General features: G+C 46.4%; 1 long non-coding RNA gene across 1 annotated transcript; it reads right to left on the reverse strand.

Moving 5' to 3' along the window:
- Positions 1-468: 468 nt before the first annotated feature.
- LOC138487912 (uncharacterized) lies at positions 469-24998 on the reverse strand. The gene is made up of 2 exons (XR_011274557.1): positions 24916-24998; positions 469-2498 (listed from the first exon to the last, which is right to left on the reverse strand). It is a non-coding gene; the product is annotated as an uncharacterized lncRNA (long non-coding RNA).
- Between the last annotated feature and the right edge of the window lie 2087 nt (positions 24999-27085).

The raw sequence follows: 27085 nt of genomic DNA on the forward strand, positions 1-27085 counted from the left end.
AGATGAAAATTGCTTTTAGAGTTATGCATATTGGCTATTTTAATGTGAATTATTTAACTAGTTAATGGATTATACAGCTACATCCTTTTGAAAAATAAATCCAGGACAGCTACATTTGGGTAGGTGCACCATAGCATTCTGTTCTTTGGTGCAGTATTTAAATAACCTAAAATACGCTCATAAAAAATGCTTCTAATAGAATCTGGCCAGGGTATATACAATGAATTAAGATGAAATTACATCATTTTTTCATTTAAGGCTGAAGACTAAATTCACTGTGCATTGAAGTGCAAAGATTGCACACTTGTAGCAACCGTTTACGCAAGTCCTAATAATTATTGTGTTAGCTGTGGTTCAGTTGTCTACAGAAGGTATACTTGAGACTGCCCAATACTTGCAAATTTGTATTGGCGAAAGGCTGGATATTAATTTGCGCCAATAGAAAGAAATAGTCCAGAATTCAAAAGATTTGGATGTTAAGAAGTTTTATTGCAAAGTGATTCAAAATTGAGGATCATACATTTGAGAAATATCCTCGACACGTGTTTCTCTACAGTATCTATAGTGTTTCATCACGAGGATTATGCAAATTAATCATTGATTTGTTACTAAGGAAAAAAAGAAAACAGGAAAAACAAAAGGTAGCAGTTTTGCCTTTTACAAACATTACACAACAAATAGTTTTAAAGTTTTCATTATGCATCTTAACAGAATTACTTAGATTTTGAAATTGGGTGTTCAATAATCAAGTGAGTTGTTCTTATGATTAAAAACATCATTGTATCATCAGGTTAAGGCCAGTGAACTACATTTACACAATAAAGGAGCCCATCCTTGCCTTATTTTGTGGTATGGATTTTATTTTACTTTATTTATTTATTATATTTACAGGGAGGTAGGGCGATCCACTCCTGATAAATATCTCTGAAGATTTGCATTAGTTGATTGCATGATGACTATACATTTACCGATTTTAAACTTATTTTTTATCACATTCTTTAAGATTCTGTGAAAACCATTAAAGAGATATTACTATAGTTTCTATACTGTCTTTGCTACCATTGATGAATTTATTTTGAGAAATACATCACACTTAATTTAAGAAATGTATTTGATAAAAGTATGTCAGTAAATTCTTTTAAAAGTATTACATATATGTAATTTGAATTCGGTTAAGTGTGAAGTAAAATACACTGGCTAATCAGCCTTGAATAGTGCAGCTTGGTCGTTACCATGTTGTGGGTAGGCTAATTGTATATAGTACTATATTTAAGCCTCACAGTCCAACGAAGGATCATTATCATGGGATAATGACCCACCCCAATTTTCACCCAAGGCGATGTCGAGTGCCATAGGCTGAGCAAGGGTCTGTGCACCAACGGAAAATGACCCCTGCCAAGGTCTAGAATACTAATAGCACATAGTGGTAAAAGCAATACTGGTCTAGGAGTTGTGAAGCTGAAGTAAAACACTTTTGTGTAATAGTAAATACACAAAATGTGTTTGTAAATGAAATGTGGTTTAATTTTTTCATACTTACATAACAAGCATTTCTTTATAAGGTAAGCATTTTAATTATGAACTTGGTTGAAATGCAGATGTTTTAAACTGAGCAGTCATTAGCTGTAATTAAAAGTGAGAATTTTCTCTAAAGTTAAAACTTTTTTCAATGTTAAATTGGATATTGTCACATTGCAGGTGCAGAGAAAAAAGATCCCCCAGAGAGGGAATGTCTTACTGAAAAAAGGCTTGATGGAAATAGCTCTTTAATAATGACCTCTGGAAAGTGTAATACTCTTTTCACAGAATGAAAGGCAGGAGGGAAAATAACACGATTTTAGTTACAAGTTGGAGTTACATTTGGCTCCTTCTCCATACGATAAAAATGAGTAGGGAGAAGGTCTACACACGTCACCACAAGGTAGGCATTTTTTTTCTCATAGTTGTTAGCATATTCTCCATTCATCTTCTGTTCAATGTTGACATATCTGAACTTGTTTTCACTCCTGCAGGTTTTTTCACCTCTGCCTTGAGTCCCACACACTTTCTGCACGTCGGCCGCCCTGGTAATGAGGAAGGTGTGGATCAACCGACCTTCGATGGGAATGCACCTGGCTTTCATGTCGTCGTTCCATGTGCTGCCTGCGTCAGGCAGAGCGTTGATCACGTGCCTGTTCAGGAACCTCTCATTTGGCGTGGTCCATAGTTCACAGCAGCACTCGATGAGCTGTAGTTTTGCATTAATAACGTGAGCATCACCACCATTCGGCCCATACACTTTACCTTTGGCGAAGAGCAGACATTGAGGCTGTACAGTGAGCTTTTTTACTTTTTCCATCTTCCCAGGTGACATGGATAGCCAGCCCCCCCTCTTGACATAGAGATCAATGTGACTCTTTGATAAGTAGTAAGTTCCACAATGCAGATTTGCAGAATAGGTGGCAGAGAAGGCGAGCTGGAGTAGGACCAGGATGGGCAACATCTTTTCATCCTTCATCCTGAGGAAAGAGAAATTTCAGCAGTTTAATGTTTGTGCCCAGTACACACTTGTCGACACTCTCCTCCCAATGCATTCCCTCCATCTTTTGTTCCTGGCTCCTCCCCCTGCAACCTTTTCAAATTTCCTTTGCTGCCATTGGCACAATGGCCTGAAGTAACCAATCATGTACATGGGCCCATTACAAACAACTATCGCTTGAATAAAAATAACTGTCTCAGATAGTGTCCATTAACCACCAATATCGTGCTGAAGTTCAGAACAATCTAGAAGGATCTGCACACATTTTGTTTACATTTTTTTCACACCTGTGATCTGATGGCAGTGCTTTCTGCTGTGTCTACTTTCCACGGGGACTCTTCTACCTCACTTCTGAATCATGATGGAAATAGAAATATGGCTTGTTCATTTGTGAAGAAGCCTTCATTTACTTTCCATGGCGGCCATGTTTACCTTTTTTTCATTGCAGTTAAGTATATTATGCTCTTTGTTTGTTGCATTATGTTAAGCATGTGAACAGCTGTCCCTCAACAGCCTGGATGCTAATACCCTTAAGGCCTTCTTCTGGGCCGGCCTTGGAGGTCGCAGCGCCCCGAGCAACAGAAAATGTGGCGCTCCCCCTCCTCCCACTCAATAGGGGCTGCAGCGCCTTATTGCTATTAAATGTGCTCCGCTCCGGATAGCAGGGTGCATTTAATTTCAATACGGCGCCTGCGGCGCCTATTCCTCCCACACGAGCTCCAGGGGGAGACCTTGAAAGACTCCCCTGAGCTGGCGGGGGGCTAATAGCACCCCGGGGCGGTTTCCCAGGGGGCCCTGCCCTAAGGCCAACCCTGGCCTCCTTAGTAAGCTACACAGGCCCTTCAAGTCATGGAGATCCCGGTAAAGCACAATCTCTAGTCCTTTGATGTCAGGTACAACCCTCTACAGTGGGGTTTAACACTATAATAACACACTCTTTCTTATTAGTGGCTTGTAATAGTTCCATGGTAAAATACGGACCCTTGGACTTGAATGTTTCTGCTTATAGATTGATATAACTTTCTTTTGATAAATGGTTTGCATACTGTCATGATGATAAGATTTGTAACAGGATCATCCAACTTGTACTGAAAAACACACTTGAAAAGTTAAATGCACTGTCAGGTAGCATTACAAGGAGATTGATTTCACCAAACCGCTCGAAGCACATTGTTTACTCGCTTGTTACCCTGTAGCAAGGCTTGAGGAAATATTCTAGTTAATTTGAGACGCAGAATTCTAAATGCTCTCATCCCCTGCCTGTCAGCGGGTTCTAGGTGCAAGCTCTAGGACATAAGAAGACTTTTGGTATGCTGCAGCAGAACGTGCTTTGAGTGATAATTGGAGACAGTGAGATGCAGGGTAGGGGACAGACAACGAATAGAGAAGTAAACACAGAAAGCGTGAAACAGGAGAAGAGAGGCAGACATATTGCAATGAAAACAGCGAGAGAGATGTGGAGGAAATTGAGAAAGAAGACAGATGTAGAGAGAGGAAGGTGGAGGAAATATATAAGGAGGCATGTAGTAGAAATGCAGATTGTGAAATGTTGCCACAAAGAGGTAAAATATTAAGCAATAGAGCTGTTGAAAGTGAAAACTGGAGGTAGTTTACATATTAAACTGAACTCATGGCGCAGGCCAACTCTGCCAACAAATCGGGAGTTTGTGCAAAGGACACAACAAATTGGCCACATTCAAAATCCTCTAATCCGCAAATCACATTTTCGCTATAGAGCCTAGGCAAGCTTCCTCATCATCAAACTCATGAGTGCAACTGAATACCATATTCAGAATGCGGTCAGATGTGCAAGTTCTTGTGAGACACAACATCACTGTCAATTGCACCCAAGCACGCTCATGAATATGCTCAAACTCACCTGAATTCCCTTTTCCCTTTCAGGTTCAAAAATGTGGCACTCTAAGTTAGGCCAAGATTGTAAACTGCCTACAACAGACCCTGGGATTTCCTCTCACATCCCTAGTTGGCAAATACTTTGGCACATTCAGTTTTACAGTCATTGACCTGCCTTCAATGAGCATTTTCTCCACCCTAGTCACTGACAACAAATGTGACATGCATGTGTAAAGCCCGGGTTACACAGGGAGTCACAGATGACTGATACAGATGCATAAATCCCTCCGAAATGTGCCACAGGTATGTATCTGCACTGTATTGAAATGTACAACTGGTTTGCGGTACAGGTATTTTCCGTTCCTCCTTGCTCGGTACTTGAAGCAAAGCTGGGAGATCCTGCATTACAGGAACTGAATAAGAGGGTGATGCAATCCCCGGCCACCTGGTACTTGGAACGTTCCTGCAGGGGGCACACGGCTCTGGGCCAAGTAAACAAACCACTGTGGTTCTGTATCAGAATGGAGCGTGCCTCAGCCTGACTGCAGTGGTGGAAGTGGCCGGGAACTGTTGTGATCGGTGCTGCTCTACTTTTATTTTTTTAAGTTTTACTGTTCCAATACTTTTATTTGAAAAAGAAACCGTTCCGGAGTGGTTTACTTTTAAAATAAAAGTGTAGGAAGAAGTAGTTGAAACTTGGATTACATGTGGGGGGGGCGTGGTGATGGGGTTTATTTCTCCTCCGTTCCCCCCCTTGACCTTGGGTGATCCAAAACACCTTATTGAGGCATCGCATAAATAAAACGTTACACTTACCCGTTGGCCCGCGGCCACCCCGGGGTGGCCTTCCGGTGGGTGACGCCACACTCCTCCATAAACTCTACAAACTGGCGGTCCATAAGCGCCACAAACTGGCGACCCTGGAATGGGGGACCATTGTCCGAACACAGCTCTTTCGGGAACCCGTGTGTGGTGAAAATCTTGTCCAGCGCCTGAATGGTGTGATCGCTGGATGTGGATTCGACCAGTTCCACCTCCAGGTAACCGGACCACTGATTCATTACCTCCAAGAAGTGTATGCCTCTCCCGGTGGACCCAAAGTCTGCATGCACCGTCCCCCAGGGCTGGTCACTCTTGTCCATTGACTCAATGCATGGCTCCGTGGATAATGGAGAGGCAGCTTGACACCGGACACACTTTTGTACGTATTCATCCACTCTTTTCTCCAGGTCGGGGAACCAGACCTTTGTTCTCAGGCATGCTTTGGTCTTGGCTTTGCCTTGGTGGCCGCTGTGGGCTAGTTCACGGCCCACCATCCCTCGGGGAACCACGATCTGCCTGCCCCTCAACAATAGCCCTTCCTCGGACACCGACAGTTCATGCCGCACTCGCCATAAAGCCTGTAGGTCATGCTGCAACTCTGTGCCTTTTTCTGGACAGGTCCACCAGGAGCCTCTTCCATTCCCCACTGCCCATGGCCGAGTGAACCAGCTGGAAACACTCTTCCGCACCGAGGCTTCCGCCACCTTCTCGAGTGTCAGCACAATGGGCATAGCTGCCTCGACCACCTGCCTCACCACCTCAGCACAGTTCTCTCTGATCTGTTCAGTCTGTGCCCCACTGCTCCTGGGATGGCGGGACAGGTAATCAGCTGGGTTGTTTGTGCCGGGCCTGTACTGCAGCTTGACCCCATATTCCAAAAGGGCCAGCATCCACCTCTCAATCCTCTGTGGTGGTTTGGAGGATGCCCCCGACATGATTGGACTCAGTGGCTTGTGGTCAGTGACAACCGAGATGGGTTTCCCCAGAATGTAGAGCTGAAAGTGCTTACAGCCCCACAGAATGGCCAGGGTGTCCCTCTCGATCTGAGAGTAACGTTGCTCTGTATCTGTGAGAGCCTTACTGGCGTAGGCTATTGGTCACATCTGTCCTTGGGAGTTCGGTTGCAGAAGTACTGCTCCCAGTCCCACTGGGCTGGCATCCACGACCAGTTCGACTCTTTCTTGGGGTCAAAGAATGCCATTGTTTCCTCCCCATTGAGTGCCGCCTTGATGGTATTAAACGCAGTCTGCTCTTCCGCTGACCACCTCCAAGCAATGCCTTTTTGGCGAGGGCCCGGAGTGGTTCACCATCCCCAGAAAACTGCGCACCTCAGGTGGATTTTCTGGGCTTCTGGCATTTTGAATGTCTCTAACCTTTTGTGGGTCTGGCACTTTTCATGATGCAAGGTTAACCCCAGGTCGCAAATCCTCTCCAGAGCCTTCTTCAGGCTCGCTAGATGTTCCGTTTCTGTGGAGGCATAGACCAAGATGTCATCACTCAGGTTGATCACTCCTGCCAGACCAGCTAAAGCACCCCATATCACATTTTTATTTACTTCCGCTGCAGAGGAGATTCCAAATCTGAGCCTCTTGTAACGATAGAGACCATTGTGAGTGGTAAAGGTGGTGATATACCGAGAGTCTGGATGCAGTTCGAGCTGGTGAATACCTGAGTGCAGGTCTAGCTTGGAAAACACCTTGGCACCCTGCAGCTCTCCCACCACGCCATCCATCGTTGGCATCAGGTGTCACTCCCTTTTTATGGCCAGATTGGGCAACCTCATGTCCATGCAGATGCGCACGGCCCAGGCTATTTGGGGTTAGTCGCCACGACTATGGGAGACACCCACGGGGTAGGGCCATCCACCCTCTCAATGATATCTAGATCAATGAGGCTCTGAAGTTCTTGTTCCACCTTCTCCCTTAGAGGAAAGGGAATGCGTCAGTGTTTGAGCACTGTAGACCTCACAGATTCATCAATGTGCAGATGTATCGGTTCTCCCTTTAGCTTTCCCACGCCCTCAAACAGTCCCACAAACCTCTCGGTGAGGCCATGGATGTCCAACTGGTAAACGGATAGCGCAAAGTGCACTATATCCAGGGCTTCCGATACCGCGCAGCTCAGTAGAGAGTGTGGGCTTACATCCGTGATGAGGAATTTAGCCTTGATGGATCGATTGGCATGCCTGTTGGACGTGGTGAACACCCCTTGAAGTGGAAGCGGATGATCTCCTCCAAATGAGTATATCTTGGCCTTGGACTGAGCCAACGCTGGCGGTCCTGGCAGTACCTCGTAATGTCGCAAGGCCATCACACACACTGAGGCACCTGTGTCTATGAGGACCTGGGTAAGAGTCTCACATATGTCAACCTCACACATGGGCTGTCAGCGCTTCTTTGCAATGGCATCGATGTTCGAGATGAAGAAAACCTCTTCCTCATCCTCCTCCTCCACAATGTCCAGCTCCTTGAGATCTTCATCGACCACAGCCACACTCTTCTGCTTGCGCGGGCCACCACTGTTCGCTCTGGTTTGGCCCCTCGAGAACTCCACTGGGTTAGCTGCCTGGCACATCCTGGCGAAGTGGCCAGCGGTGCTGCATTGTCCACACACCCTTGTCTTGGCAGGGCAATCACCAGAATGTGGAAGATCATACCCACACTTCTGACATTGCTGGGGCACTTCACCCTTCTGCGCAGGCTCAGATTTCTTTGAAGCCCACCATGGCTGCTGCAGGGCCGAATTCGCATTGCGCCTGATGGCATACGCCTCTTCACCTCTTCCGGGCTTAACTTCAGCATCCATTTTCGAGTCACGACTGTCCGCCAACTCATATGCTCTCCCCATGTCCAAGATCTAAGTCAGAGTGAGTCCTAGCTCTTGGAGCACTTGGTGTCGCAGTTTGCCTGAAGTGCACCCTTGGATAAGCTGATTTCTCACCATCCCTTCTTAAGTTTCCCACTGACATGTGCTCGCCAGTTCCCGCAATCGCCCACAGAAACTATCCAGAGACTCATCCTCATGCTGCTTCTCCCCACACATCACAAAGAGGTCAAAGTCCTGGTTGGCCAGGGGAAAATATTCTTTGAGGGCATCTTTGGCAGCCTGGTACGTGGCAGCCGGGAGCTTCAGAGATTCATATATCCGATGCACCTCAGAACCCGCAGCATACAGAAGGGTGGCTACCTTCGCATCATCCTCGGTCTCACCAGTAGCCCTGAAATACATCCAACTTCTTGACCCACAAAAGCCACTTGGGGCCGAGCTTCGATGGAGGGCCAGAAATGTCAAATTCTGGCATGGGTGCCAGCGTACCTTGTTGTCGAGGAGCAGGTCTGACAGGGTGAAGAGCAGGGGGTGCTGCAGCACCTTGACCACCATCGTTGTGATTCATAGCCACAGACCGCACAGGCACCTCTCACAAGTCCAGAGGACGCAAGTCAGCGCCAGCACCGTAGTTGTCCGCACAGGTCCAGATGCCGGCGTGTGTAGCCCACAGCAGGATGTCCTTGTAGGCAGCTGAAAGCGACCAAAACGGTGAAAAACCACTGCAAAAAACACAGCCCATAGTATCTCCAGGCTGCAAGGGCTCCAAGAATTCACAAAACATCCAAAAAGTCCACCCCACAGCTGGATGTTGTTGAAGAAGGCTGCAGGCATAGAACAAATCTTCAAAATTGTCCATAAATGTTCCAAACATGAATGTAAACTCAGCCATTGCTTTTAATAGCTGTGAAGGTCCCAAAAATTGCCACTCACGAGCAGCCCGTGAGGGGCCGCAACTGTATGATTCAACAAAATGGCAGGTGCACGTGCACCGCACGGGTGACACGACTAGTGAGCGCCGAGACAGTGTTCCGGAATCGAATGTTCGATCCGGTAATCTCTCCCCATGACCTCGTCGCTAATGTTAAATAGTGCAATAGCCCCGGGTCCACCTCTGTATTGAGGTACCCGCCCCCCATACCTCGGAAGAAGACACAGAGACAGGTCTGCTCGTAACAGAGTCCTGGCTGCAACAGGGTAAGTGTTTGCCTCCCTTCTTGGTGTGTAAGCAAGTTTATTGATTAGTAGCATTTTCTTTTATTTTGTTTTAAATCTGAAATTTCTGGCGCACCCGAGCACCATCCTGCATCCTAGGTAACCCCTCTATCTGCCGCTTCCTTCTTTCCCCCTCTGGGCCCTCCTCCTAGCCCTCCCACCATCCCATGATTGGCTAGCTTCTGAGGGGAACTTACGGCCAGGCACCAGGCACCTAACATCAACCTGTGTACCCTTTTTAGCCTGTGGTGTCTAGGGTAAGTGTTTTTCTCCCTTCTTGGGGTGTAAGTACCTGATTAGAAGCATTTTGTATTAATTTATTTAGATCTGTCATTTTGGCACCCCCGAGCACCATCCTGCAACCTAGGTAACCCCTCTCCCTGTCGCTTCCTTCTTTCCCCCTCTGGGCACTCCTCCCAGCCCTCCCACCGCCCTGTGATTGACTACTCTGTCCTTCTAAGACACCCTCCCAGGGCAGCCTATGCCCGGGCAGCCCCTTTGGCTAAGTGCCCCAAGGCAAAGGGCAGCTCCTGAAGAAGCAGCTCCAGACTATGTACTGTTTGCCCAGGTTCGCCTGTGAAGCCTGCTGCCATCAACCAGCAGCAATTGACAAAGTAAGAGTGGTCTGGGTGGGGAATACAGCCATTACTGTATTTTGGAAAGCCCTACAGCCCTCTCAACTTCATACCATAACTTACCAAGGTTTGCTAGCTAATAAGTAATATTCATATCACTGCTGCACTTCAACTGTTAAGTACTATTTCATTAACTTTCATTAACTCTTCGGTCCCCACCTTAAGTACTCCTCTCAAATCTAGTTGTTACTGAATTTACTGTTGCAATCCCATTTTAGGTGTTTCGCCCTTTATCTGGGTGTCCCAAATCTAGGTGTTACTGGATTTACTGTTGCACCCCCCTTTTAGGCGTTTCACATTCCATCCAGGTGTCCCAAATCTGGGTATTACTGTATTTACAGTTGTGCCCCCATTTTAGGCGTTTCTCCCACTTTCCGGGCATTCCAAATCTTTCTCCCTTTATTCAGGTGTCCCAAATCTAGGTGTTACTGCATTTATGGTTGTGCCCCCATTTTAAGCATTTCTCCCTCCCTCCAGGTGTCGCAAATCTAGGTGTTACTGCATTTACTCTTGGGCTCCCATTTTTAGGTGTTTCTCCCTCTATCCAGGCATCCCAAATCTAGGTGTTACTGCATTTACTGTTGTGTCCCCATTGTTGACATGTTTTGGTACCCTGAATCAAGGTCTTATAAAAAGTACCATTGTGCCCCAGTTTAGGCATTTTTCCTTCCTGCCAGGTATCCCGAATCTGAGTGCTTGCATTTACTGCTGTGTCTCCAACTTAAACTCTTCTCCAATTTCCCAAGTACCTGAAAATGAAATGTTTGCATTTACTGTCTCGTCCACCAATTTAGACATTAACTGCTGTGCCTCATATCTAATTATTACCTCATCTACTGGTTAGTCCCAAATGTAGGTGCCTCTCACTCCTCAAAGGGCTGTCTGTTACCATTGCCTGTGTCCGCATCCGGATGTACCAGCCAAGATCATAACAAACCCTGCGCCGTCCACGCACCTTACCACACCTATATCCAGCCATATCCCTCTGCAGCCGCCGCTCATTAGCCAACACTTCACCACCCTGAAGGTGACTCAGGCAGCTCTCTAGTGCGCCACTCACCACAAGCCCCTCAATACCCTTGAGGCACCCACTCAAACCTTCCTCCAACCACCCTCACCCAACTGTCTCTCCCGCACAGAAATAAGGCTGCTCGGGCAGCTCGCTGGCATGCAAACACCCAGAACCCCATCTCTTAAGCCCACTGTACAGCTCGTACTATTAACCTCCCCGTAAATGGAACTCCTTTCAATCCCCTACTGTGGCAAAGCTGCACCACCCGGCAGCCACCATCCAACTGCTCTCCTCCTCACCCCCGCAGTCTCCTAAAACTCACTTCCCTTCCCTTAGTGCAGCATGCGCAGCCCTGGCCAACACAACCACATCGGAAAACGGTTCACTGGGATTTCATTGTAGAAATAACAGAGATGTACAAGTACAGAGTGCAAAATATATTGCAAGAAAAAAATATTGAAATGCCTTTTTACAGTGCACATTGTAAAAATGCCTTACCCCCATACCTCTCCTACTCCTAAACTCTCCTGGTCTCCCTCCCATCTATCCCAATTTTAACCTAAATCTGGTTATTTATTTGTTTACACCTTAAACCCATCCCAATCATTACATTTTCTTTTCTTTATTTCAATTGCTGTTAGGTATTTTTTACCCGCTCTATTATTTCTTGCAATATCTTTTCATCTTTGTAAATTCATTCTTCAATATTTCCTGCAATATTATCACTGGGTATCCCCAACCCTCCTGCATACCCCAATGCCCCTAGAGCACCTCAAAAAACAAGCAGACCGTACTGACTGCAACCCTGCCGCTTCACATTGCTCCCCCTCACCAGATCTCTACCGGTACGCAGATCCTACTCTTCGCAACCTTCGCCGCCCACCCTCAACTGTGTCCTAGCACTTTTCTCATCCCCTCTAAAAAATCCTTGCTTGACCTTTGCTCCCTAAACCCCCCCCCACCCTCTGGACCTCCTACCACACACTCAGACCAAAAGACCCCCCCAAACTCCCCCGGACAACCTCCTCCCTTTCGCAATGCCTACCACACAGCAAAACCGTCTTCTTTCTTGCATACTCATCAACGCCAGATCGGTTATAAAACAAATAAACCTGACCTCAATCGATGATTTCCACCCCACTGCACACAAAGCCTTTCTGCCCAGCTGCTCCCTGCTTGTACATAAAAGGCCCAGCAGAGCGGGGGCCTGAGTCATCCTACACAAACCTCAACTGAAAGTAATATCCACAGAGAGTCTTCCTGGCGATCCGAAATGTGAATCCCTCCTAGCTAAATTCTGACTCATCCATTCAGTCACCCAAAGTTTCCTTCTCCTATAGACCTCCCTGCTACAATTGTAATTTTGCAGATTCACTCTGTGACTCACTCTCCCCTACACTGATCCAGCATCCTGCTCTCACTATGTTATGAGATTTCAACATATGGTTTATTGTCGCTGCCAAACCCATGGCCTGCTCCCTCATTGACAATCTGGAAGTTCTTGGCCTGTCACAAATGATCTCACACCCGACCCACATCACAGGACACACCCTTGATGCAGTTTTCAGCAAATCTGAACAAGTTTCCCTGCTCACGCCCCACCCTCTGAACTGGTCTAATCACCACACTATCCTTTTCAGACTTCATTTTCTCCCCCCCGCCCCCAATCAATCCCTCATCCACCCGGCCACCGTCCCTCTATGGAATAAAATCATCATCAATCCAGACCTGGCTGTTTCCCTCCGCCTTACTCTCCCTGACCTCTGCCACAAGGAAGAACACCCCTCCATCGATCTCTTTGACGATTGGCTCAGGGCAGCTATGACTCCACTCACACCTTCCCCTCGCTCCTCACAACGATCGACCACACACCAATAGTGGTACACCCCATCCCTTAAACCATTCAAAACCCTCAAGCATCACCTAGAATGAGCCTGGAGGACAACCCCTTCCACCCCTAATAAAACGGCGCTTGCAAGACTGAACAGGGCATACTTGTATGAAATCAAGAAAGCTAAAAAAAACATTATGGGAACAGACTCGAACTCCAAACATCTATGTAGAGAACTCCACAAACTCCTAGGGAAATTCAATTCCCCAATTGTCTAATCCCCCTCCCTGAACTCACAAGCTCTCTGTGATGATCTTTCAAACCACTTTCATAATGTGGCGCTTGAAAGACACCACAGCATAACCTAAAAACTAGCTCTGATCCCGCAACTCACACATGGACACCACTCAAACACCAAACCCTGCCCTCCCGCCCGTCCCATCTTCTTGTCCTTCTCCCCCTTTCTCTGACTCATTTCAGCAACCTAATACCACTTAGCCGACCCTCAGGCTCACCAGGAAACACTTGCCCACCCCCACTTCTAAAAAGATCGACTCATCAACCTGTGCTGGCAGCGTAGCCCACTCGATCCTAAATAACTCGCTCACATCAGGCATTTTCCCAGAGGCCTTCAAAACCTCTCATGTAAAACCTCAAAAAACTCAGCGTCGACCCTCTCTCCCCATCTAACTACTGCCCAATCTCCAACACCCGCTTTATTGCCAAACTAATTGCACGTGCGGTATATAAGCAACTTGGACTCTTCACAGATGCAAACAATTTCCTAGAACCTACCCAATCGGGTTTCTGACCCCTCTGTGGAAGGGAATATTCTCTGGTTTCAATCTGGGATGACCTAAAAAGAACCGCCGATTCAGAAGGGTGTGCCACACTCATCCTCCTGGATCTGTCCGCGGCCATTGACACAATCGACCACACGATACTGAGGAACAGGCTTCTCACCCTAGGCATCAAAGACTCTGCCCTTAATTGGATCACCTCTTTCATTTCCAACCGCTCCCAAATCCTTCTGCTCCCCCCCTTTCTCCTCCACCCCCCACCCAGTGACAAAAGGGGTGCTGCAACGAGCCTCCCTTTCGCCACTCCTTTTCAACCTCTACCGTCGCCCTTTGCCAGCCCTCATCCGCTCACACAACTTTACATGCTACAACTATGGAAACGATATGCAGATCATTTTAAAAATCACGAAAAACCAAGCCTGTTTTCTTAGTCTTAGAGATAAATGACTGCATGACTAACAACCACCTAATCCTGGATCCAGGGAAATCAGAGATCCTCATTTGTGGCAAAACCACTCTGATCCCACAACCTCTACTGTGGCCGCCAGCCCTAGAAGCTCCACTTGCCCCCTAGACTGACATCAAAAATCTCAGATGCACCATGTACACAGACCTTTGCCTCTCCAAGCACATCAACTCTGTGCCCAGAACCTGCCACTTCCACCTACGCATCCTAAATCAAATCTTTCCATACCTCACTTACCCTCAAAAAATCTCTGCTATACTGGCCATTGTCATCTCCCACCTGGACTATGCAAACTCCCTCTATCTCGGCATTCCAGCATGTCAGCTACGGAAACGTCAACGTATCCAAAACATGGCAGCCAGACTGCTCCTCGCCCTCTCGCCCAGAAAACACATCACTTGCGCACTCAGAATCCTTCTCTGGCTCCCAGTTATCCTAAGAGCAACCTTCAAATCAATGTGCATCACACACTGAGCTCTCCATCACTCGGGAGCTGAGTTCATTTGGAAAGAAATCACCCACTACCAGCCCCCCCCCCGAAACCTCTGATCGGGCTCAGCTCTGCTCCTGGCTATTCCACCGCACAACTGCACTAGAGTTGGTGGCTCGGCTTTCTCTAGCCTAGTGCCCACCATCTGGAACACTCTCCCTCTACACATCCACTGCATCAAAAACTACCCGTTGTTCAAAAAACAATTCAAAACCTGTCTTTACTACTTTATCCTGAAAACCCCATTAATCCGAAGTATATGAACTGTCCCTCAGACCGGGCCGGCTCTGTTTGTGGCGTCTCTGACCAATTTCGCTCTAAACACCTGATGGTGCCGACTCTGTACGCTGCGACCCGGATCACACACACTCTCATGCACATATCACAACCCTGTCTTCCCTCAAGGGCCAACAGCTGATTCACAGCATTCACACATGTAATGCCAGAGAACCCAGGAAGAACTGCACCTGCCAAATGGACAGAAATGGGCTAATCACAACAATAATACTAGAAGCACAGCGAATGAGATAGAACCAATGCCTCCTCCACTGCATTCAAACACCAACCCCTCATAGAAGAATCTTACCTCCTGTGGCAATTGGTTGAAACATAGACTGTTGTTTGCTGTCAACCGTTTCTTTCACAGCCGCAAGAACCAACAGAAAAAGCCAAATACCTGAGCGGGCGGCCTAACATCAAAGCACCTCCATTGGAGGCAATGGTATGTATAACACACCACTCCATTGGCGGCAGGCACTGCTAACTACACACATCACTATACAGCAAGTATAACAAAACATTTGGTCGTGCTGTACACATATATTCTCTGCATATCTACACCAGACTATGCCTCAACACCTCTTGACAGCAGTATGCCACTTAGTCCTACAATGATTTCGGGAACTCTGAGCACATAGCGAGCCACTAGCACTGACACCACCCCCCGTTCTTCCCGGCACCCATCCACAGGGCTGACTACATGGGTTGCCTTTTTTCAGCCAAATGCACATCCGCAACATAATCGTGCCCCAGGACTTCAAACTTTATGGACTTTGGTCCTCCAAGGGCATTCCCACTAACAGCGCATTGAATCTATAACAATGGTAAAATAGGCGCTATACAAATGACAAGTACAATACAATACCTCAAACTATGGGGTTTTGCAAAAAAATAACCAACCTATCCTATTTCGATGTTGAACATTTCCGTCACCTAAATCTGATTTCAGTTTCCTACCTCTCCATAAACTACCGCTACAACATCCTGCCTCTACCTATTAGACTGATCACAGATACCAACAGTGCATGCCGTACATAACCGGAGACGTTGTAACTTCCCTGAATAACCCAACCTGAACCTCAAAGGAAGTTCAAGAGGGTTTGATCCAGCTGAAGTAGAGGAAATATGTGTATGTCAGGCTATCCAAATAAATGTGTCCAGGCTTAGTTGCTTGGGAAAGACCCATCACAACACTTGTTCAATGTACACTTGATCTTGTCAGGGTCTTAGTTACATTTACAGCAGAGGAAAAGTTCTTCCGCGTGTCTGCCATTTCTCAGGTGGTACGTGAATAACTCCAGGCCTCAGATTGCTCAAGGGTTTTTATTGCAGTTTTTGGGGGCCCTAGGCTGTCTCTCTCTTGCTCTCATCTTATTTAGCACCTCCTCCTTAATCCAGGTGTCTTTGACCCCAGTTTAGTAGATACAGAAGACTGACCCCTCCTGTCTAATTCTGCTTTATGCAAGATGCGAAACACTAAACTCCCTCACGGACCTCCTAACTTTCCCCACTCTATTACATTGTTAGTGTTCTATCTGGATCTGAGGGTTTTGCCTTACAGACATGCTGTTGGATTCAGTCCTTCTTAAGCTATGCTCATTCTCTTCTCTCTCTTTCCTGTCCATTCTTCTACTCTCCTCCTTCAACTATACTTACCTCTCGTCTCTCCTCCCTGTACTCATCTGTCTCTCTGATGTCTCTCATGCCCCCTTGGCCTCGCCTCCACCCTTTGATGACACTACCTTCTCTCTGCTCTTACTACTCCTTCCTCCACACTACTACTCCCTCTTCCACACTACTGTTCCTTCTTCCACACTACTACTCAGACACCAACCTTTCACTCAGTGCCATGCACTTCACAGTCGCTCCTTGCACTAACTCTTCTAACCACACTTGCCACAATAACACACATGCTCACACTGCAGTACCATTTTCATGCACTAGCCAATAATTCACTTTTTCCAGAAATTGCCTCCACTCTCCTTCCTCCCTCCTGCTGGTCTCTTAGTATTCCACCTTCTCTCTGTTTGCTTCACTGAATAACCCACACATCCTGCTTCCTGTGGTCTCTTTTAAACCCCTACTCCTCTCTGGGTGGACTCTCTGTCCAATCTGGCCCTGGGCGTGTTGTAGTCAGCAAAGTTTACAAATAGTAGGCTAAGCCCTGCCCACTTCCTTCACGTGGGCCTGCCGTTGAATAGTAATGGCAGCAAAAACAGTGGACATTTCAAGTTTTTTAGGGCACTTTGTTCCTTTTGCCCCAAAGGTAAGCCCCGTCATTCAGGTGGTTTGTATCTCTCGCATTGGACCCTGCTAGTCTAGGGGTTTTGGCAACAGCTGTTTCTGCTCACTGGGGTTATATGGCAGCACCATGCGACTTCCCAGTCTGCGGCATAATAGCAGCTCTGCAGTTCTCCTTTCTCTCTGCTAGTCTCTCTCCACTGCTGGCGTGTCACAGACTCCCGGGGAAATGGTCCCTGGTGGTCAGGTCACCAGTCTTCCGGTGGTTGGCGTGCAGTGATATAGCACGGCTTTCCCTCAGATGTTACATGGGTTAGCGGAGCAGAAGCAACAAAGGATTATGAAAAAGAGAGGAACACTGACACATTGTTTGGTCCTTAGAGTGCTGAGAGTCCAGATAGGCTGGAAAGCCTGAGAAACCTTTTAGGCCTCAGGCTTCTGAATAGTGAGCTGTGGACTGTAGATAGTGAGCTGGGCACTATACCCCTGAGTAGTGGGCTTGGCAATACATTCATGGAAAAGGAGTTGGGCACTATTACCTTGCAAAGTGTGTATGGCGCTATATCTCTGATGAGTGAGATGGATACTATTTCTCCGAGGAATGAGCAGGGCACTATATACCTGAAGAGTGACTTGGGTACTATATCCCTGAAAAGTGAGCAAGGTTCTTCACCCATGCAGGATGAGCTAAACATCATATTTCTTGGATCAGGTAGAAGTGAGTCAAAATCATACTGGGTGAATTAGAAATAGCAAGCATTGTGAACTATCCCTGAGACTGTGATTGTGGTAAATAAGTGAGCTGGGTGATATAACCCTGAGACTGTGATTGTGGTAAAGAAGTGAACTGGGTGATATGTCCCTGAGACTGTGATTGTGGTAAAGAAGTGAGCTGGGTGATATATCCCCAAAACTGTGATTGTGGTAAAGAAGTGAGCTGGCTGATATGTCCCTGAGACTGTGATTGTGATAAAGAAGTGAGCTGGGTGATATATCCCCAAGACTGTGATAGTGGTAAAGAAGTGAGCTGGGTGACATATCCCCAAGACTGTGATTGTGGTAAAGAAGTGAGCTGGGTGATATATCCCAGAGACTGTGATTGTGGTAAACAAGTGAGCTGGGTGGTATATCCCTGAGACTATGATTGTGGTAAAGAAGTGAGCTGGGTGATATATCCCCAAGACTGTGATTGTGGTAAAGAAGTGAGCTGGGTGACATATCCCCAAGACTGTGATTGTGGTAAAGAAGTGAGCTGGGTGATATATCCCAGAGACTGTGATTGTGGTAAACAAGTGAGCTGGGTGGTATATCCCTGAGACTGTGATTGTGGTAAAGAAGTGAGCTTGGTGATATATACCTGAGACTGTGATTGTGGTAAAGAAGTGAGCTGGGTGATATATCCTTGAGACTGTGATTGTGATAAAGAAGTGAGCTGGGTGATATATCCCTGAGACTGTGATTAGGGAAAAGAAGTGAGCTGGGTCATATATAACTGAGACTGTGATTGTGGTAAAGAAGTGAGCTGGGTGTTATATCCCTGAGACTGTGATTGTGATAAAGAAGTGAGCTGGGTGATATATCCCAGAGACTGTGATTGTGGTAAAGAAGTGAGCTGGGTGGTATATCCCTGCGACTGTGATTGTGGTAAAGAGGTGAGCTGGGTGATATATCCCTGAGACTGTGATTGTGATAAAGAAGTGAGCTGGGTGATATATCCCTGAGACTGTGATTGTGGTAAATAAGTGAGCTGGGTGATATATCCCTGAGACTGTGATTGTGGTAAAGAAGTGAGCTGGGTGATATATCCCTGAGACTGTGATTGTGATAAAGAAGTGAGCTGGGTGATATATCCCTGAGACTGTGATTAGGGAAAAGAAGTGAGCTGGGTGATATATCCCCAAGACTGTAATTGTGGTAAAGAAGTGAGATGGGTGATATGTCCCTGAGACTGTGATTGTGGCAAAGAATTGAGCTGGGTGATATATCCCCGAGACTGTGATTGTGGCAAAGAAGTGAGCTGGGTGATATATCCCAGAGACTGTGATTGTGGTAAAGAAGTGAGCTGGGTGGTATATCCCTGAGACTGTGATTGTGGTAAAGAAGTGAGCTGGGTGATATATACCTGAGACTGTGATTGTGATAAAGAAGTGAGCTGGGTGATATATCCCTGAGACTGTGATTGTGGTAAAGAAGTGAGCTGGGTGATATATACCTGAGACTGTGATTGTGATAAAGAAGTGAGCTGAGTGATATATCTCTGAGACTGTGATTGTGGTAAAGAAGTGAGCTGGGTGATAAATCCCTGAGACTGTGATTGTGGTAAAGAAGTGAATTGAGTGATATATCTCTGAGACTGTGATTGTGATAAAGAAGTGAGCTGGGTGATATATCCCTGAGACTGTGATTAGGAAAAAGAAGTGAGCTGGGTGATATATCCCGGAGACTGTGATTGTGGTAAAGAAGTGAGCTGGGTGATATATACCTGAGACTGTGATTGTGAAAAAGAAGTGAGCTGGGTGATATATCCCAGAGACTGTGATTGTGGTAAAGAAGTGAGCTTGGTGGTATATCCCTGAGACTGTGATTGTGGTAACGAAGTGAGCTGGGTGATATATCCCAGAGACTATGATTGTGATAAAGCAGTGAGCTTGGTGATATATCCCTGAGACTGTGATTGTGGTAAAGAAGTGAGCTGGGTGATACATCCCTGAGACTGTGATTGTGGTAAAGAAGTGAGCTGGGTGATATATCCCTGAGACTGTGATTGTGATAAAGAAGTGAGCTGGGCGATATATCCCTGAGACTGTGATTAGGGAAAATAAGTTAGCTGGGTGATATATCCCTGAGACTGTGATTGTGGTAAAGAAGTGAGCTGGGTGATATATCCCTGACACTGTGATTGTGAAAAAGAAGTGAGCTGGGTGATATATCCCTGAGACTGTGATTAGGCAAAATAAGTGTTCTAGGTGATATATCCCTGAGACTGTGATTAGGGAAAAGAAGTATCCTGGTTGCTATATCCCTGAGGCTCAATGTAGAGTAGAGTTCCCGAGGGATATCGCTGTCCCTATTAGAGAGAGGAGCCTGACAGCTTACAGTTTAACCCACGCTGACACCTTTTGCTTAAACCGCTCCAGGGACAAAAACGCCCTTTTAAGTTGTACATAACCCCTTAGTCTCCATAGGCCTTTATCCCAAACTCATCTTGACAACAATAAAAAGTGTTGAAACCTTACTTTTGTGTCACATGTTCTGTCGGTCTGCCACATCTATCAGTGTCATCTGCTGCCTAGGCAAAACTATTGAGAGCTTAGTTGTCGCATAACTGAGTAAGTTCAGCCTCAGGAATGACTGCTCCAAAGCGGCCTCATTACAAGTTTTAGATGATGTACAATGCATCCTGGCTGAATTTGAAGCTTATCCGTCTTGACCTTTCAACAGTGCTTGATACCATGAACCAGTGGATGCTGCTTAACTCCATATGTCCCATCCATACATTTGTGTTTGAGTCCTCAAGTTGGAAGCATTGTGCTCAGATAATAAACATAGGGGATTGCAACATTTCACCAGGTCGAATGACATATGGGACTCCATCAGGCTGTAACCTATCCTAATTAACATATACATATGGAGCGCTTGGGGGGTTCCACTACATAACATGGATTTCACTAGTGGCAACAGCTAAATGTATCTCTTTTGAAAATGATAGCTCACACCTCTTTGAAGGTATTTATCATATCCAAAAGTAGTTAGCCTTGCATCACCTAAAGCACGACCCTCAACAAATGAATGCTTACATCTGGTTATTCCTATACCACCTTCCTGTTCAGTGTGTGATGCCCTTACTGGCTGTAGAATTGGGGCCTTCTTTCCGCCTTGAAACACATGTGTACATGAGCGTTATAAATGACTTATCAAATCATATCTAGTGACCAATTAACAATTGCTGTGGTTCATTCTGTAGAGCAAGATCCATCTACAACGGCAAGTGGTAATACACGCTGAAAGGAGCAGAATAACAACTGCCACCCCTGAGGAAGAAAAAGAGCACAAATGTGGTCCTGTGTCTAACCTTTGATCAATTATGCAGGCCCATGTTCTATCAAAATTAGCCTGTGCAATTGCTCTTTTGCTGTGACGGCCAAAGAATCACTTGCCCTGGCCAAAAATCTGTACAACACACACAGGGCCAAACAATATAAAATCACTTGCTGGCTGCAGCACATACACTGACTCTATACACATTGCAATTGTACTCTATAAAACCCTGTTGTGTGTTTAGAATGGAGTGTTGAACCTGGTTCTATCTGATTAAAGAGAATACATAACAGAAAATGCTTCATCAGCGAAAACAGCTTTTTGTTTGGGGGGAATTACCCCCAAAACCCTGTTTCTCAACATGCTTAAACTAACCCCAACCCCATTGCGACCCGTTTTACCCCACCCCCATCTATTTTTGAAAATGTTCGATGTTTTTTTCTGTGTTTTTGTTTCTCTGTTATAACATTCTCTGTAATTGTATTCTCTATTATCATTGGATACCGTTGAACATATAACGCCATTTATCATTGGGCTTTATTAGACAAACTTTTCAGCTTAGAATTGATAAACAAGGAAAAGCGGCACTTGGAAATATTTTCTTTTCTGAGTTTTCAAATCCTAAGACATAGGCCCTCATTACGAGTCCGGCATTAACTGTGCCAGTAAAATCGGCAGGTAGCCGCCGTACCCGTAATGATTTACCAGCACCTGACTTGCCGGTAAAGCTGGGGAATTACAACCCCGGCTGTCCGGCAAGTCAGGTGCCGGTAAAATGTTGATCCCCATTAATAATGGTGCTGGTGCTTCCGTGAAAGTACGCAGGCGGGTGCAGTTCCACCCGCCAGTTCTGACCCTTGCTGGCGGAATGGCACCCACCCGCAGACTCGTAGTTTGCCAGTCCGGAAACAGCGGTGTGGTAAGCTTAGCGGCACCGTTGTTTCCGGACTGGCAAACGTGTAATGAGGGCCATAGTTTCTCATGAGGGTGCCATGAATCTGGAACTGTGCTTCCCCTGCACTGTGCACCACCACCTTATCTCATTTTGCAAGACTTCAAGAAACACCTGACAAACAGGCTGCAAGTCAAACTATTAAAAACAGGCTAGGCTCCCCTATGGCCACACCTTTCGCATCAGCAACCCTACCAGACTATGGGCACCCTTAAAATAGAGAGCACAAACTAATCCACCCTTAACTCACATAACCACTGTTAAGCCCTATGTTGTTAAACAGACATGATAACATGCAAAGCTGAGGTCCAAGTGAAAAGGAAGTTCTATTCACTCAGTGCAAGTATGAAATAAGGACAAACTCTAGATGGCCAATGGAGGGGCCATGATATTGTGGTTAAAAATATCATGCACTAAAGGTTGTTGTAGCTTAGACGACTGTGAACTCTACATGTAGGTTGTGATGACTACCAATTGTTTAAATCACGTACAGTGTCCTGCCCCCAATGGGCACATGGCTGTGCGCTGCAAAACTACATAAATAAATTATTAAAACAACATCCTCCAAAAGCAACTTTATCAAGTAGCCACGCCAACTACCACTCACACGGGCAATCATGCCAACCATGGAAGCACTCATAATACCACTTGTATGAAGCCGAACACACCAACATATATTGTCACTCAAAGTGACACCCACTCCCAATTCTCCTAATTTCACCCTCTCCTTCTACCCCATCCAACACTCCTGAAATTGTACCACCACAATAGGAACCACCGCAGTTACAAAAGGGGCTAGTTTGCTTGACTCACAGGTCAGCTTACCTGTAGAAAAGACGGCATTTAATGTTTTTCCTTTGTTTGCATCGTGGTGTCTGTGTTCATACTTGTATGCCTCTTTGTGTGAGTGCATGTTTTCCAATGTGTTTGTGTGCCTCTGTGTGCAATGCTCTGCCTTTGGGTAAATGTGCATATGCCTTAGAGGGCCTCTGTATGCAGGCCTATGTATTTGTTTGTGGACCTGTGTATGCATGTACGCCTTTGTGATCCCATTGTGTTTGCATGTATGTCTGTGTGTGTATATGTGTGCCTCTCTGTACATGTATAGATGTCTCTATCCTTTAATGGATGTGTGTGTGTGTGTGTGTGTGTGTGTGTTGTTTTTGCCACTCTGTGAAAATGCCTTCATACAGCCATATGCATGTGCCTGCGCTCAGATTGATCTCTGCGTACCTTTGTAAGTCTGTGTATGTGGCTCGGTGCCCATTTATGTGACTACACGTATGTTCCATGTGTCAGTTTATTAAATGGATGTATGCAACTGTGTTCATGTGTGTTGATGCATATGTGTCTCTTTATACCTCGGACTGGCCATATCGGCTTATGTGTGCTCATGTGTGTGTACCCTTTTCACGCCCAAAAGATGGTACTTTATCATGTCCTCACAGGAGAACACACTACTTATTTACCCCAGAGATGCAATTCTTCTCTCTGAAACCAAGGAACATATTTGCAGACGCAGGTGATCCACTTGACTGGAAAAGATTAGCCCAGATGTGAACTGCTTGCCCAATTCTGAGCAGTTGTGTGCCCCTGTTGTACTCTCCATCTGTGCTGTGGAGATCATGTGTGGTCTGCGTGTGCAACTCTGTGTCAATGCATGAGTGCAATATGTCCCTCTGTGTACCCATTTACACATCGAGGTGCCTGCTTCTGCCGTTGTCTAGATTTAATTCTCCAGATTAAACAGATATGTGAGCTCATTATACAATGACTGCCGAGTATATCTACCTTTCACTTCCTGGGACTAAGCACCAACAAATCAGGAGGCTGTGAATGTGGGTGTGAATCAACGATCACCACTTGTGTTCTGTCCTGACCTTTGTCCACTCTCCCCCAGATCTGCCATTTTTGTTCCCACCACTGCTCCCCTATGGCTTGTCTCCCTCTCCCACAAGACACAACTGGCCGACCGCCTCCAACTTAACTTCGTCGCCTCTTTATATGGCCTCCATCCGCGCTCATCATCGCCTTGGAAATATAAAGGAACGTAGTAACTTTTCTATTTCCATGGATGCGGCCAAGTTTGTTACTCTTTTTTAATGAGATAGTGGGCACACGCAAAACAGGCAGAACATATTTTCCATAAAAAATACTTTACAAATATGTGTTTCCCAAAGGAAGCCCTGGGGTGGCAGTAGCAAAAACTCCTGTGTTTGGGGCTGCGCAGGACTGTTATCTGCCCTGAGCCCTCATGGAGCCCCCTGCTTCATTCGGGCCTACCTTAGGCTTGGGCTGGTGGGCCATAACCCACATTGTATGCAACTGAACACGGCAATTAACATAAAACATTCTGAAGTTGTCGTAAAGAAGGCATGTTACCTGCGTATCTTACAGTACCTGCAAGCAGACACCTTCAACAAGAACAGATAATAGGGGGACAAAGATACACACCGTGCTGGTCTTGGAAGCAAGACCACGAACAGCAACAGAGGTTCGAATCGCGGATCCACGCTTAGAAACCGCACTCAGGGGCGTTATAAAAAAACAAATGAATAAATAAACATGACAAAGGGGACCCTGAATGATGCTAATAGCCACCTGAAGACAAGAAAGCCATGGAACAAGTGAGTGAAGCAAACACTGGAAGACAATAGAGACGTCCAGAAACGTGACTTAGGGAAGAGGCTGAAAGGCGTGGCACAGAGAACAATCAAGCTCAGCCGTAGCATCATGAACTTGGGCCCTGGGATAGATGCGGACGCATGGATTCCCTCTGGATCCAAAGCAGAAGGGTAGGTACGGTTGGACTAATAAATCCCTCCAGCCTAAGGTGGCCCCCTTTCCCTGAAGCCCTGCATGTGACCTGTTAAAAAGGGCAACATTTAAGATGGCGGCTGGCGGCAGCCTGCCCATTGAAACCAGGGCTGACCTACCTGCACTGGTGACAGACGCTGCTTCCTGGAGCTCTTGATTGATGCTTGCCTCAGTGACCAGCGCCCCCTTATATGCATGTGAAGTAACAAGTCTCTAAGAAAAACGTCACTGATGTTTCACATTGATAAGAAAAAGGTTTGGCTGTAAACTAGGAGCCCTCGCCTAACAAGGTAAAGGCATGCCTTGGGAGCTGGCCATTGAGGCGGTTAAGGGAGGGGCAGGGATGTGGGCATTCATGGCGCATTGCGCATCTGAACAGAAATGCTATGAGTTGTGCCATGCATGTGTGCCAATTCCGATCCTTATCGGTTCACTAACTGCTCTTTGCTTGCCCAACTAACCAAAGTGGACTCAGCGTACTTGCGGAAATAAAAAGCAGCATGTGCGTATATTTGCGAGCTGTACCAATTAGTATATTCGGTGGCTGTATAGAATCTCACTCTATGAGCTTCAGAAATTAGTCAAATTCGGTTTAGGCCTAGCTGTAATTGGGGGCACCCAGTCGTACAGCGGGTGGTATGGAAATACAAAGAGTAAGGATGCTGGATAAATAACCTGTTGTGCCTGTTTTAGCCAAAGCTTCAGTTTTGAATCAGTGGTATGGAGGCAAATAGTGGCTGGAAGGAAAACATGCATTGGCAAAGCCAATAGTTTGGCCTTTTGAATAGGCACTGTACAAGCATGTGACAAGTATTATCATCCTATGCTCAGCTGCGTGCACCTTTTGGCAGCTATTGGTCACATATGCCAAAGGACTTCATCACCAGGAATTTAATTCAAATGCCCAGGTACATTAACCATTGGCAAGAATTTCCCTCAAAATTCCTAGATACTCACAACATTGACAACATTGTGTGTGTGGGGGGGGCTGTGTTGGTGTATACAGTGTGTGTGTATTTATGTGTTTAAAGCGTGTGTGTAGGCAATGTGTGTCTATGCGGGCAGTGAAACAGTATAGGACAGTGTGTGTGTGTGTGTGTGTGTGTGCATGCGTGTTCTGTGCGGGCAGTGTGTGGGTGGAGGTCTGTGTGTGTGTGTGTGAGAGAGTGTGCAGTTAAAGTGTCTCTGTGGGTGTTTGTAGAACAGTGGCGTGGGTGGGCAGTGCGGGTTAGGGCTGAGTGTTGAGACAGTACATGTTTGGAGGCATTGTTTGTGTGTGGGCTGCAGTGTATGTGTATGGTGCAGTGTTTTTGTGGAGGATGTGTCGGTGAGGGCAGAGCGCAGGGTGTGGGAGAAGTGTGCGTCTGGGGAAGTGTGTATGTGTGTGTGGGCAGTGTATGTTTGGGTGTTAGTGTTGTGTGTAGAGGGAGCTGATTGTTTGTGAGGGGGTAGTGTATGTGTTTTGGGACAGTGCGCGGGGGTGTAATGTGTGGTTGAAGTTTTAATATCTGAAGGCAGTGAGTTTGTGTGGGTAATCTGTGGGGCATTGTGTGTGTGTGTGTGTTGTGTTTGCGTCTTGAAAGTGTGTGTTGGGCAAGTTTATGGGGTCAATGTGTGTGAGGGGCAGTGTGTTTTTGGGGAAAATGTGTGGGAGCAGGTAGGTAATTTGAGTGGAGGAGGTGGTAGTGAGTAGAGGAGAATTACAGAGTGTGTGGCAGAAGTGTCTGTGTATGTGGGCAGATAGTGTATGTGTGGGGGCAATGTGATTGTGTGTGTAAATGCAGTGTTTGGGGTAGTGTGTGTGGGAGGCAGTATGTGCATTGGTTAGTTTACACTGTGTGTTGGTCAAGTGTGTGTTGAAAAAAATGTTTGTGGGGGTAGTGTGGGGCAGTGCGAGTTTGATCTGTGTGTGGGGGAATTATGTGTGTGGGGGAATTGTGTTTGGGAGGCAGTGTGTGTGGGGAGCAGTGCATGTGTGAGCTAAGTGTGGACGGGCAGTGGGTGGATGTGTGGCAGCACAATGTGGGGACAACGTGTGTGTGTATGTGCAAAGGGTAAGTTTTTGGAACGCAGCATGTGTGTGTGTGTGTGTGTGTAAGGGGCAGAGTGCATGTGGGAGGCAGTGTGCGTGTGAGTGGGTAGTGTGTTTGGGAGGTAGTGTGTGTGTGTGTGTAGGTCCTGCGTGTGTCTAGAAAGTGTGCGTAGGCAGTATGTGTGTGGGGGACAGTTAGTGTGGGTAGTGTAACTATGTGAGGAGGCAGTGTGTGTGGGGCAGTGGATGTGTGGATG

Source organism: Ambystoma mexicanum, chromosome 9 (genome assembly GCF_040938575.1).
Source record: "Ambystoma mexicanum isolate Mex_15411 chromosome 9, UKY_AmexF1_1, whole genome shotgun sequence".
Taxonomy (NCBI): domain Eukaryota; kingdom Metazoa; phylum Chordata; class Amphibia; order Caudata; family Ambystomatidae; genus Ambystoma; species Ambystoma mexicanum.